This window comes from Hydra viridissima, unplaced genomic scaffold (assembly GCF_058129835.1).
Source record: "Hydra viridissima isolate aposymbiotic clone 2 unplaced genomic scaffold, HvirCarnegie_v1 scaffold_3, whole genome shotgun sequence".
NCBI classification, from domain to species: Eukaryota; Metazoa; Cnidaria; class Hydrozoa; order Anthoathecata; family Hydridae; genus Hydra; species Hydra viridissima.
In genome coordinates, this window is record NW_028324302.1 from 676,534 (window position 1) to 690,000 (window position 13,467).

Below are 13,467 nucleotides of genomic sequence, written 5' to 3' on the forward strand. Positions count from 1 at the left end.
CTTATTTGCCGCATCAGGGCATTCAAACTATGCCAAGTGCTCCAGGTTATATTTGCAAGAAATGCAATACCTTTCAGAAACGAATCCATGGTTACATCAACAATTTTTAGATGGTCGTCACGCAGTGCACCGATCTGAAAGGTATTGGGCTGGCCTATCTTCTGATCTTGTAATAGAGCAGACCCTGATGCGGTCTTTAAAATGCAATGGTGTTTTAACTAGAGGTAGAGGATTTGATGAAAATGTACGCAACCTATGGACAATGAGCATCTGTTATTCTGCAAGTGTTCATAAAGCAATGCATAAATTATCTGGATTTGACATCGGAGTTACGGAAAGCAATAAAGAAATGGGTATTAAAAGATTAGTATGTGATTATGAACATTGTGAGTTGTTTTGACTGGTTTTCTGTAAGAAATCCATTCAATACTGTCGATAGAAATCTATATTCATTATCTACGGGTCTTGTGTCAGTCAATGGTGAAGATCTTGTCAATTGTGACGAGGCTGATAGCATAGGTGTTCGTCTACAAACATTTCTCAACGGCCTTAAGTTCAATGAAGCAAAGTTTAAAAAGAAGAATACATTTTTTTCTTTAGATGTTTTGACCAATAGCGTAAAACTAGACAAACAAACTGATTGTTGTGTCGATCCAACACTCCTTTTTAATAGACTTGCAGCAATTGCAGAAAGAGAGGATGACGTTGAACTATATTTTGATTATGAGCTTACTCATCTCCCACAATCATTATTTAAAAATAACCTAATGCTGAAAGCAAACAAATCATCTTTGCGCAAAGTGATTCTTCCTGACGACGAAATTAAAGCAAGTACAAATTTCAGTTTGTGCAAATATGTCCTTGATGGAGGTTCCTTCCTCCACAGAGTTCTTTGGAACAAAGGTATGAGGTTTGTAGAAATTGTTGAGACCTACATCAGCTATATAAGAAAAAATTATGCCACCACTTATATTATATTTGATGGTTATGATAAAAAATCTTCAATTAAATCTAATGAACATATCAGAAGAAAATGCAAAGGTTCTTCCCAAAATCTTGTTATAAGAGAAAATAATCAGGTTCCGATAACTCACAAAATCGTTTTCTATCGAATTCACACAACAAGGCACAATTAATTTTACTTTTGTCAGATTACCTTAAACGAGATGAATATAAAGTATATATTTGCAAAGGGGATGCTGACACGAAAGTTGTCTCTAAATCGTTGGAAGTTGCAAAGGAAATTTCACCATGCATTGTTGTTGCTGATGATACTGATATAGCAGTTATGCTAATGTATCAATGGAAAGATGAATTAAATGAGATTTTTTTTTATCAAGAAAGAAAGAAAAAACTCTGGAGTATTAAAGACGCTCAATCTCGAGTAACGGATTTTAAAGAGCATCTGTTAAAAAGAAGTTGGAGAATCTGCAGTAAGGGTTTTCATTGAACTTTTTGGTGGAAATGCAGAATCTTCGTTAAAGAAAATGCGGTTGGTATTTGAAAGTTTATTTATAATTTTGTGGATTTAAGTCACTCATTTAGATTTAGAAAGTGTCATATTTACATAGTATTTTTCTTAGGTATTTAAAATATAAACAAATGGTTTGTGAAGGAATTATTAAGCCAGAAAAGTTACCACCCACAGACCGTGCTGCTTATTTTCATGGTCTTAGAGTTCACCTACAAGTTGTTGAATGGAAAATGCTAGATGAATCTTTCAACTTGGATCCTAAAGAATGGGGATGGAAGTTAGATAATGGTTTTCTTCTTCCAATACCAACAGACAAAAATGTGGCACCACCCAATATATTAAAAGTGATTCGCTGCGATTGTAAAACTTCGTCAAGAAATATTTGCGGAACTAATATGTGTTCTTGCAAGAAAAACGGATTAAAATGCATGACTGCATGCGATGGCTGTCATGGGCAAGACTGCAGTAATAAAACGGTAAATTTTATTTTTTATTTTTTAAATATACTCATAATCTTTTTTAAATATTTTTGTTTTTTTTGGAATACAAATATTTTGCATTTTTAGGATTTTAAAATTGAAGAAGATTCAAGTGATGAAATTGAAAACGAGAGAAATTTATTCGATGATTTGTTTTGAGAAAAGTAAGATATCGGACATCTAATTTTAAAGAAATTTGCATTCAAGCCTTAAAGTTATTTTAAAAGAATATATTATTTACTAATTTTTTCCCATTTAAAATTGCGCACAGACAAAAGTTATATTATTATGTTTTGAAAACAAAAATATAACATTTTAACGATTTTACACTTTTCAAACGTAAATAACTTAAAAAATAATTGTTTTCAAATCATAGTTCTTATATAAATATTGATCAGCATAAAATTTTCGATCCAACAATATAAAGTTTATGATATTTTGGTGCTGTCAAAATTGCCCCTTTTTTGTACCCCATATTGCCCCAAAAGGGATGTTCCCGTAGCGCAATCAACGGGGCTTTTTTTTACGCTCATCCAGAGACTGTCTACTTCCTCTGTGCAAAATTTCAGCTTTATACCATTTTTGTTCGGGTTCGACCCTATTTTTCGCTAATTCTCTCCTACTATCATACCGATTTTTGAACATTTAAAAAAAAGTTTTTTTTAATACTTCATATTATTGTAACTACTTCTCATGAACTCTCTTTTACTCCTTTTACACGTATCACTTCTTTGTATAAGCAACTGTTTATTACTAAATGGAATTTACTTTTATACTGTATCACAAAAACGTGCCTTAATCAACAGCCTTTTATAATGCTAGAACGTTCGACTTTTCAAAATGCTAATAAACATTTCTAATTGCATCATAATATGACATGTTGTATCATTACACACACATTTTTTAAAAAAGCCCTACCAGGTGCATCGCACACAAATGACTGCAATAACAAGGTATAGGTTTTTTCACCATAACTAAATCCATACTCTTGGAGGTGATTAACCTCATAAATAAAATCTTGCAAAAAATCATCTACAGAGTTTGGTTTTGAATTTCTACTAAAAAGTGCAGTAATCATAGGAGTAGAATTATTTATAGAACATATTATTGGCCAAAATTGTAAGCTAGATGATTTGTACAAAGGTATGCCATCCACATTTACTTTCAAGTTCAGAATTTCATTAATGTCATTTCTTTCTTAAGATTGTGTGATGATTTTTTCAAGCCCAAAATACAAATAGTCACCACCACATTTTTTGTATGTAACTATTGTTCTTGTACTTTTTAAAAGAGTACGACTGTCCTTTGGAAGATCAAAACCATACTTCAGCAAGACACTAAGCACTCCATTCACTTGAACTTGTGTCATTTTACATCTAACTGCCAAATCAGCCAAATCATTTCTCAAATTTTCTTCATTTCTATTAACTGATTCTGGATCACCTTCACTTTCCGAGCTACTATTAACAAAACTCAGGTTATTAGTTTCAAAATCATCCTCATTATAGTTATCAAAATTAGATATATCAATATCATGTCTAGACAAAGATTGTAACATCTCAACATCCGGTTCTTCAGCATTCAAAAAACTCCCCATTTCCTTTATCACCTTTCGATATTTTCTTTGGTACTCAGAAGTTATTTTCTATCAATAAAATGCAAAACCTAATTTAAAACATACATATAATCAATTGTATTACATTGTATATTACAAAATCAATATATTTAATATGTAATATATTTACAAATAATTTGCATATTACAAATACTCAACTGATTTTTAAGTAAAATATTATAAACATTGTTAAATGAATAATTTTTAATGTTATGCTATAACATAAAAAAATATTCTTACTTATAAATAATAATACCTATATTTACAATAGTTTGTATCATGAGAAAAAGTGGATATGATTAGATGCATAATCACTTTACATCTAAGCAAATGACTTTCTTATAAGAAAATCCATACATACACGCATGTCCATTATAGGCATGGTGTACACCATGCCTAAATTTTAGCATTATTAAGAAATATATCCACTTTTTGTCATGATAAAACTTTTCCTAATTCCTTAATAACCACTTATTCACGTATTATAATCTTTATATCCCATGTACTGCTAACTTTACCACTTCTTCGCCTAACTTAACTGAGCAACAGCTAATTGCAAATCAATTGTTATACAAAATTTCCGAAACGATGATTTTATTAGGCATTAGATAATCATTACTAAACATTTGTTCATTGATATAAAGAATATATGCTATTTTTTGGTATGCCTTCATAATACTTTTTTTAACACATTCTTTGGTATTAAAAATTCCTTGAGGATTATTTTTTATTCTGTGCAATGCACCTCTTTCAACAGGACTGCCGACTCGATTGTTTTTGTCAGAGCGACACATATTTTAGTCTATTTTAATTTCTAATAGTCATTAAAATTTACAGACTTACGTTAGTCAATATCTAAACGATGGATCGCCGTTGAATAAAAGGTTTAAATAAATAGTTTAAAGGATACACTTCAAACCTATGTAGGTTTGAAGTGTATTATTTATACATTTTAGTATATACGTTTATTGAACGTCGATCCAACGTGTAGATATTAACTAATGTAAGTCGAAATTCTAAACGTTTGATCGACGTTTAATTAACGTATATGTCAAAAAATTTGAAATGTAGATCAAAAATCGAGCGTCTATTTTAGGTCAATAATTGGTCGCTAAACGTTTAGTCAATTTTTCGACCAATTTTGACTATATATTGACCGATTCTAAACCAGTCTGTGTTTATTGGGTTAAGACAAGGGTATTGTTTTTTTGATATACAAAACAATATTCAACAAAAACATTCAACAGCTGTGTACTTCTTAAGCTGTAATTTTATCTGATTTCTATTTCATTTTTGGATTAGAAAAAGGTGTCAATAAATATTGTTTACAAGGATAGGCAGAATCACCTATAACATGAACGTGTTGGCAAGCTTCAAAATCTTGTTTAATAGCTGAGTTAGCAAAAACAAATGAATCCTAAACACTTCCAGGCCATTGAAAACAAGCAGATAAAATTTCTTTTGAAGCACCTGCAATGACCTGGCAATCCAAAGAAAAAAATCTCTTTTTGTTTCGATATTTTTCTGCGCTTTCTCCACAAGGAATTATTATAGGAATACGTGTTCCATCAATTGCTTCTATACATCCTAGGAGTCCTTGAATTTGGTAAAATCTAAATAATGGTTGATAAATGTAAATATTTTCTTTACCTAAAAAAAGTTCGAAGCTTATATGAAATTACAAAATCAGATATCCATGAAAACTTATAACCACTTTTGCTGAATTATCAAAGAATCAGCTTCTGTTGCAAACTTTATGTACTGATATCTTTTGTTAGCCATTTAAATAGAAATGCTCTTAACCACTTGACAAACAGTTGACTGATTAACTTTCAGCTCCTCCAAATCTCCTATTACTCTCTAAAAGAGTTTATTTATTGTTACTTGAGTATATTATCATTTGTTGGTATAAAATGATGTTATTTAAAAACAAAACATATAATCTACAATAAGCAGGTAGAACTGTCTGATGCCTTTTCTTGAATATCTACTCAGTAGGAATGAATCAGTATCATAAAACTGAAATTTAATTGCCAGTTGTTGTACAGATGAAAGAGGACACCCTCGATTATTTACATTATTGTTAGTATAGTCATTAGCTAATATTAAAATGGTTTCTTCGGAAAATCTGTATCGCCTTTTAAATTCTATACTGTTGTAAACTTCTAAAGGATTGGCTCCGTCAATAATTATTCTTGGTATGTGATTTGGCATATTTCTTCTTCTTCTTCTTCTTTTTCTAAAATTCAGCTCATACCGATTCATTTTTGAACGTTTTAAAACAAGTTTTTAAAATATTTTATATTATAACTACTTCTTCTCTTGAATTCTTATTTACTCCTTTTACACGTATCACTTCTTTGTATAATAGCAACTGTTTATTAATAAATGGAATTTAATTTTATACTGTATCACAAAAACGTGCCTTAGATCATTACATACAAGTTACAGGATGTTTTAAAAGACACACGTTTTCACAATGTTGGTATTTAGTTTTCTGTAATGAATTGATTAACAAATATACTTTCACAATGTAACCTTCTAAATTAATTAGGTCAATATGCCCAAGTAACTACTTTTGCTTGTTAAAAACTCATTTTCATATTTGCAAAGGTTGTAATAAGTTACATAGTAATAGTAAAGTTTTGTTACGCATCAGCAAAATGATAATGGCGGTCTGTTTTTTTTTTCAAGTTTGGTTTCAAGATTGGTCTGGAGCAGACTTGAAAATATGACTTGAAAATTCAAAAATTCTCGTTTTTCAAGTCTGACTTCAGTTCAAGTTCGCTTCTTGCATTCCGTTCAAGTCAGACTTGAGATTTGAAGTCTGACTTGAAATTTCAAGTCGGGTTCTTGCATTCGGAAGGAATTTTTGCTCTCTCAAGTCTGGTTTGAAGTCAGACTTGAAAACGGTCTATTTTTAGCAGTTTTCAAGTCTGACTTAAGTTGAAGTTCGCTTTGTGCATTCGCTCAAGTCGCACTTAAGGTTTGAAGTTCGGTTCTTGCATTCCACCCTAAGTCAACCAAAGCGCCCAGAAAGCATGCAAAAAACCCCACCCGCACATTAAATTACAAAAACACCCCACCCTCACAACATTTACTTTTTTTTAAGGGCTTCTAACATCATCTGATTCCAAGTTAGGTATTTCCGGCTCATACTGAACAGTTTGAAAAGTTACTCAAACAGCAGAAAATACAGTGGGAAACTGTCAAGTTAATATAAATATTGTTTAATTTTTTGAACTCAAATGAAATATTTGGAGCACTTCAAAGAAGTTAGCAATTAAAAAGAAGGTAAAAAGAGCTTTTTATTCTCAGATCAATTTTATTTGATGACGCAAAGAAACCTATTTTTACGGTATCCAGTTTGCTGTCCAAACAAAAAGCAAATCACCTTTATTTCAACACCTATGATACACTCTAGCAGATCAATTGCAATACAAAACAATTTCTTAAATCTCTTTTAGTTTTTTTAAATAAAATATTGGAGCTGACCTAAGTTAATTTTCTTTGTATAAAAAAGCACACTTTAAACTTAATTTTGAGCTCTCAATAAACAGTCTTTAATTAACAAGAGTTATGGGTCTAGAAATGAAAAACCAACTTTATACACATAAATGGTAAATCTATTATCTATTAAAAAAATGCCTGAAAGTGGATTTTGATATTAAAAGTTGGTGTTACGTCTGATTGTCTTCGGGCCGCGAAGAGAATATCCAACTGCCAGTCGTCGTCAACGTAACTTTTCTAAACCAAATCTAATTGCCAGTCTTTGCTAACGTATCTTTTCTAAACATAATACGCATCTTTTAGTTTATGAAGTAGATACCATCTTTACAGTTAAAAAACAAGGATTGCAAAACAGATTACACTAAAAGAAGAACAGTTATACCTTATTGAATGCAAGGAGAGCTGAAACGGAGTATTTTTACCATGTTTCTTATAAAGTTTTTCTATCTAAAAATTTAAAATGTAGTTAGCATTTTTTTTTCTGTAAAGAGTTTTGAAAATGGTACTAACTTCTAATCAAATATATACTTCAGTTTTGATTCCGAGAAAAGATTAAACTGAATAAAAATAAATGGGAAATTTTAAAAAGTTTTAGAAATAAGTTGAGAAAACTCTTATATTGGCAAAAGCTTACAGCATTATAATATCAGCATCCAAAGTTTTTGAACCTCTATCCTAATCAATAAAAGTCTGTCATTTTATGACAGAAATAGCGTTAAAAGCACGGGTGCTTTATTAAGCATTCCCAAAAAAAAAGAGCAGATAAATTGCAATATGCTGTGTGTGCTTTACTCTTTTTGATCTAAAGAACTATGCAAAAGTTAGCACTGCAATTTATACCCTTAGAAGAGAAAAATGATGCAAGGAAAGAGTTATAACAGCAGCTCTCTTCATCTCACAATTTTGAAAGCTTTATAGTCAAAAAAATCCTAAGTTCTAAAGCTTTAGACAGGTTGTCTTTATACCCCATTCATTACTGCTAGGTCGGCAAAAAATGAATGTAGGAAGTTAAAAAGGCAACAGGATACAGCTACAGTACATAAGTAAATCTTAAGAGTCTACTGGATCACATGAATTGTTTACTTCAAAAAAACAGTTTCAATCAATAAATTGATCAAAACTATTTTGTTGAAATGTCCGAAAACCTTAGTAATTGAACAGAAACACTAAAGTTAAGATTTGACGGGAAATCTTTGTGTATTATCAGAAATCGATAGATTTGTGCATTTACAGAAATTTATAGAATGCCATATAGATATACATGCATAGAGGTATCATAAATTCTTGAAAATATTGCATCTGTTTTTAGGTGAGAGAACTATTTGAAGAATAGAAAAATCATAGTTAAATCTATTTTGTATGGCGTGCATAAACTGAGCTAATATTTAACTTAAGATAAATAACCACCTATGATGAGGAAGATAGCAATCAAAAAATTAATATAATGCACCACCTTTGATTGAAACGTGGCTACAGCTCTCTCTAATGTCTTTTATTCATCTCAGGTCTGCTAAATGTGTGAAGCTACACCAAAACGTATAAATGATTTAAAAAAGTTTAATATTAAAGACTATCCACATTGTATGCTTAAATACGAAGCATTTTGTAAGATCTAAAACTGGGAAAATTATATTCGTAAGATTTCCAATATTAGCTCTCTCAAGAACACAATAACTCAAAAAGCGAAAGATCAATCAGATTAAGCACTGCCTCTTACTTTTTTAATACAGGCCCCAGTGTTGTCCAAAGGATCAATGTGCACTAACTTCATTAAAGAATTTTAAACCGAGAGATTATTTGTGAAGAGACTTGCTTATGTAAGCCAAAACACGTTTAAAGTATTATTTACTATTTATAAGCTCCATATAACATAGTCATGGATTAACTCCTTAGTTTTAATTTTTTTTTAAAGACCACTTAAACCTTATAATTAAATACAGTGCCATGAAAAAGTTTAAAGCAAATTATGTGTCACTACAAAACTAAAAAATAGACAAGTTACAAATCTCACACAACTTTTAGTTCTATTTTTGAAATTTCACTTAACAAATAGATACACCTAGGTATCGCTTAAAAAAGTTATTTTATAAGTTTTCGAATCAACTCATAGCAAGATATAAACAGAATCTCTTACCTCGCCACGAATTTTATCTCTTAATAAACTTGAAGGTTCTTTACTTATGTCTGAATATTGTTCAATGTATTCTTCATCGGTTAAAGATACAAACATGTCGAAGGCAACTCCTAAAACAAAAATATTAATGAAAAAAGCGGGAAAACTACATTTCTTGCATTATAATTATACCCTCTCAAATCAAACAACTATATGCCTAAAAACTATCTAAAGTCTATTTTGTATGAAAAGTATATTTTTAAACACTGACAAAGGATCTTTAAATAGTTCTATCTGTGAATATAAATAAATTACTTTTGCATTCACTTGAGAAACATTTTTTAGTTTCCTGTCTGATACCTTTACAGATGAATCTATTAAATTGTGATGGTAAATTTTTGCAAGATTGAAACCTCGATTGATTGCCATCACCACACGGTTGACTACATAAAGACCATGTAGACCAATCTGACCAAATACCGGTAGCTAAAAAAAAGATACTGTTTAAAAGCTATTATAAGAAATGAGGCTTTAGCCTGCAATAATATTATAGTCAAAAGAAGAGAGATTTAAAACAAATATGTTTTTAAATTTTGATAAATCAAACTTGGTAAGATAGTACAGTATTGGCATAAAGTGAAGAAACAATCAAAATAATTTGGGTTATATTATTTTTTAAACATTTTTAGCTATAAAAAGAAAAACATTTGACAATTGGCATTAATTTTGTACAAATAAAAAAATATAGTTCTGCTCATTAGTTATGAAACATGACATACTTTCAAATTTGAATTAGTGGCAATAAAAATTTAAAGAGGCATATGTTTACTTTTGGTAAACTGAATACTTTAACAGAAAATAATCTGAAAAATTAATGAATGAAAAACCCTACCAGGTCATAAGGCTTTCGTTTCACATTCATGCTGAAAATCTTCATTTATTCCATAACAATTTAAACCATGGTAACTCGAATTGCTGCAATTTCTATACCTATGCTTAACTCCATTACCACAGGTTTGGGAGCACAAGGTAAATTCTCCCCAGTCATTCCACTCACCATCAACTTTTGGTACAAAAAATTAAAACAAAACCATCATAAATTTCATTTGTTTCCTTTAACCTTTTTTGGAATGTCAAAAAACAATTTACAAATCAAAAAAAATAAGGATGCAAATCAAATCCAATTTCAAAACCCCTAAATAGTGTAAAAATATCTTTCATTAAATTTACTGTTTAGCCACAAGAAACCCCATTATAGGAATACAATAATAAAAGTTAGCACATACATTAGGATTATTATCTTTATTATTATTATCTTTATTATTATTAGCATTATTATTATCATCATTATTATTATCATTATCATTATTATCATTATTATTGTTATCATTATTATTATTATCATTATTATTATTATTATTATCATTATTATTATCAGCATCATTATTATTAATATTATTATCATTATTATTATTATCATTATTAATATTATTAATATTTATTATTATACAAACTAAACAAATAGGTTAGGTTTTTATAACTTTACTTAAAGTTTCACTCTAGAGCATCATTTAATTTTATTAATCGAAAAAAACGTAATGTCAGAAAAGTACGGAAAAAAGTACAATGACGTGTCTGCTATGATGGCATTAAAGTTTTAATTGAGGCGCATTGTTTTATAATAACGCTCTCAATTCTTGTGGATTTAAAGACAAAACTTCTTTTGATAAAAAAACCCTAAAACATGATGAAGGATCTTGAAAACGAAGCGTTATTTGGTTTAACCCTCCATATTCTATTAACTTTAGAGCAAACATAGTAAAGATAATTCTGGATATAATTGATAAACGCTTGATAAATAAAGACCTTAAATTTCACAAAACCTATAACATGAACAACATAAAGATAAGTTAATGCTGCCTTCCAAGCATCAAAAAAATTATTACTGCTCATAACAATGGAATATTATCTAGTACTACTAACGAATAATAGCCAATCACGCAATTGTTGACAAACCACTGATGCTCACTAAATGGAAAATGCCTTATTAATATTTGAAATGTAAAAACTCATCAGCATGAAAAGGGGGATTATTATATTGGGCATAATGAAAAACCTTTAAAGAAAGATGGTACAAGCATAAAAATTATTTTTGTTATAAAGCTAAGACCAACTCAACTGAACTTTTGAAATTTGTATGAGAATTTAAAAGTAAAGGTTCAGAGCCCATCCTTACGTGGAATATCCTCCAGCAGGTACAACCTTTTAAACCTGGTGGTAAATACTGCACTTTGCCTTGACCAAAAAGTACCACATAATCACGTCAAAACTGAACTTGCTCATTAAACGAAGTGAACTAACAAAGTGCCCCCTTGAAAATAAACTTTTAATAAAAACTTTAATGCTATCTAGTGTTATGACCATAACTAATACGTGTAACTAACTTAACAAAATAAAACTGTAACTAAATTTAGTCAACTAACTTTTTTACTGTAACTAAATTTAGTTGACTAAAACAAGATTTAGTGCTTAAAAAAACTGAATAACCTATACCATGAAATTATATGAATAAAATATGATTTAAGACAAATATATCAATTTAAAGACATTTATCAAAGTTTATTGTATTTAAGAAATTTAAAATACTTAATATAGTTTGTGACAGTTAGGTAATAAAAACGTTTTGTTTGTACCGAGTATTGCCCCAAATTTTCTTTAATTGATTTAAATAAAAATTGGTTTCTTAGGAGAACAACTATGTCAAAAGCAGCTGATATTTTATACTGAAAACATGATTAGTTATTAGCATTTTAATAATTTTTAAAAGATAAACAAAATTGAGATTTGAACAAGATATATATTCAAATACACAATATAAAAATAATAAAAACACTAATTACCTAAATGTTTATTGCCTCATTGTTGTCAATGTAGGAGAACCCGGGGTAAGACGGGATACTGGGGCAAGACAGGATTATGAATTTGCGCTATATCAGCTGCATGTTTTGGAAAAGACAAGGTACCAGACTGTGAAATTTTGATTATGTAATGTTTTGACTACAACGAGAATGAAAGTTTTAAACACATTGAAAAAATATTAGAAAAAGTTTAATTTTTAGATGTTTGATGTAAAATGCGATGAAACTGATAAAAATATATAAAATATAAAGAAGTGAGTTTTCACTGAACCTGCAACTCGTTACTTTACTGCTGACTTACATGGCTAAATTTGAAATAAATTAATCGAGCTTAAACGGCATTTGTTATTGAAAACATTGCTAACTTATCATCACATCAGTTGGGGCAAGATGGTATAAGGCCTTTGGGGCAAGATGGTATAAGTGTATTCCATCTTGCCCCATGCACTACATATTTACATAGTTTACCACTTTCTGAAATTCACTTTCTGTGCTTTTTTCTTTTGCATATGCTAAATAAATAAATACTTTCTGCCTTCTGGGCAATAGGTTATAGCAATGTGCCTATACGTAGCATACTTTTATATGCCAATAGAGATTAAATTTAGCACTAATTTCAATTTTTTTCACTTTTATTAACTTAATGTAATTTAGCATCATTTTTATTCATGTGATTTCTGTGTCACTCCATCGTGCCCTGGTGAATGGGGTAAGATGGGATGGGTATCCCATCTTACCCCTATACCTAGGGCAAGATGGGATTTTCAGGACCTTTGCTATATTGAAGCTAGCCATCATGGTGGATGATATATTACTATGTTTACTACGGAGTCATACAGGATATACATATGGCTTCATGATCAGTAAAGTAGGGGGAAATATATAGGTGTCTTCGTGTCCCAATCTGACTGTGTTGCTTAAGTATCCCGTCTTACCCTGGGTTCCCCTAAATATCTGCATTTTTATGAGTGTAGAACGAAATAAATTTGGTGTTGTTACCTCAAAAAATAACTACAGGTGATATATAAAGTAACTCCGAAAAAGCTTCTGCGCATTACACACCTTTCAAAAACATGGCACCATTTTTTTTAAAGTTGTATAGTAATAAAAAATAAATAATTATAATAATAATAACAATAATAATAATAATAATAATAATAATAATAATAATAATAATAATAATAATAATAATAATAATAATAATAATAATAATAATAATAATAATAATAATAATAATAATAATAACAATAATAACAATAATAATAATAATAATAATAATAATAATAACAATAATAATAATAATAATAATAATAATAATAGTAATAATAATAATAATAATAATAATAATAATAATAATA

At 29.5% G+C, this 13,467-nt stretch overlaps 2 long non-coding RNA genes across 2 annotated transcripts in view; both read right to left on the reverse strand.

The window, feature by feature from the left end:
• Positions 1-7,178: 7,178 nt before the first annotated feature.
• LOC149890505 (uncharacterized) lies at positions 7,179-9,318 on the reverse strand. The gene is made up of 3 exons (XR_016451073.1): positions 9,213-9,318; positions 7,461-7,525; positions 7,179-7,357 (listed from the first exon to the last, which is right to left on the reverse strand). It is a non-coding gene; the product is annotated as an uncharacterized LOC149890505 (long non-coding RNA).
• Positions 9,319-9,392: 74 nt separating this feature from the next.
• The window catches only part of LOC149890506 (uncharacterized), a 6,848-nt gene continuing 2,773 nt past the window's right edge, over positions 9,393-13,467 (reverse strand). Inside the window, exons 2-3 of the long non-coding RNA XR_016451074.1 lie at positions 10,084-10,254; positions 9,393-9,677 (exon numbers count right to left, since the gene is read on the reverse strand). This is a non-coding gene — a long non-coding RNA (uncharacterized LOC149890506). The remainder of the gene's footprint in view (positions 9,678-10,083; positions 10,255-13,467) is intronic.